This window comes from Rhagoletis pomonella, unplaced genomic scaffold, assembly GCF_013731165.1.
Source record: "Rhagoletis pomonella isolate Grant_MI unplaced genomic scaffold, Rhpom_1.0 Rhpom_scaffold_00001, whole genome shotgun sequence".
Taxonomy (NCBI): Eukaryota; Metazoa; Arthropoda; class Insecta; order Diptera; family Tephritidae; genus Rhagoletis; species Rhagoletis pomonella.
Genome location: NW_023458555.1, coordinates 110,595,624 through 110,597,401, shown reverse-complemented (window position 1 = coordinate 110,597,401; position 1,778 = coordinate 110,595,624).

Here is a 1,778-nt window from a genome sequence, read left to right as displayed (position 1 = left end):
GAGAGAACCATATTTACTCTCTTTTTTGTCCTCTCAATAGTCAGAAAACCGAGTACGGGATCGATTTCCAGTAAAATCTGACTATTTCTGACTAGGGGGGACTCGTACGGGATCGCAACTAATAATACGTAAAGAGCCGGTACCGAACGTATTTAAGTCGGAGAGCGGGCTTTGACTTACGTTCTCTTAGCTTGGTGAGTGCAGCAGAGAAAAACGAGGTAGAAAGATATGAAAATAAGCTAGAGTGCGCTTGGTATGTGTGGACTGTATTGTCCGATGAACAACAGCGACTCTCAGGTATTATGCGAATAGTTGTTGAAAATGCAACTTGTAAAAATGCTTGTATGTGCTACCGTATGTACATATGATATATGTTTTCGGCACTTTGTTTAGCCAGTTCAACGAACTATGCAACCAACGGCAAAAATTGGTAAGCAGAGGAAAGTATTTGTTTTTAATCTGCTAATAGTATCTTCTTGCACAGTGGGACACAGTAGGCATATAAACTGCAACGGAATTTATTTTGGGGTATATATGGGAATTTATATATATGTACATATACTTATATATATAAGATCGGCGGTATGTGGAGATATACCGCTTTCCAGAAAACGGAATTTTTCTACCAAAATTTTAATAGCGGCAAATTACCGCTGTGGAATTTTTTTGCGGCAGGAAAATATCCGCATTTTAATAGAACCGTTTTTTAGCGAGAAAAAATACGCCTTTAATTAAATTATATACATATATATATATATATATATGTATATACGTATGTATGTCCGTTTGCAGTTTATTAAAAATAATATAACTAACAGATAGATTTGCCGCTTATATGTATATGTCGGTTGGCTGATAGTTTGTTTGGGTGATGCTGCTACTGCTGCTGACGCTTTTTTGTTGGATCTGGTTACTTGTGGTGGAAAACTCCTTATGTAGCCCGCTTGGTTGGTTAGCTCGATTCGTATATATGTTTATGAAATCTTTTTTCCAAATTTTTAATTATCACAGTTTTTCTTGCGTATTTGTTATTTAAAATTCAAAAAATTTAAAATATTTTTTTTTTTTAATTCACTCTGTGTTAGCGATATGTACCTACACTTGTGGTCAACATAAGGGTAAGTACGCGTATTTCGTAAATACTTTTTAGCTTGTCTATATGTATATACAGTCAGTCAATTAAGTTTAGGTACAGCTAATTTTTTACAATACGGGCAACTATTTTTAAATATTTTATTTTTCTGTTTTTGTTATTTTTATGGCCTTATAACAATTATATTCAACAATTTTTATGAGCTCGAGGCCGTATTAAATGCAAACTTATTGTGGAAAAGCAACAATAATTTGAAAAAATGGTAGAAGTGATACCTAAATCAGAAATCACCACATTTCCTCATCAGACTTCTTTCAGTAGGATTCGAACCGACGATCACCACTGACTCAGCCAGTTGCCTACGCACTGTGCTAAGTTTGTCTTGTTAATTCTTGTTGCTTATTTTCCACTATTTCACTTTGCTAAGCCAACTACAATCAAGCTCAGCTATTCCGCTGCAATTCACTTGATCATGTGGTTGTTGGTTTTGTTGGTTAACTTTTAGGTGTGCTCGTCCTTTAGTTATTTGTTTTTGTTATTTTTATGGCCTTATAACAATTATATTCACCAATTTTTATGAGCTCGAGGCCGTATTAAATGCAAACTTATTGTGGAAAAGCGACAATAATTTGAAAAAATGGTAGAAGAGATAGCTATTTCGGAAATCACCACATTTCCTCATCAG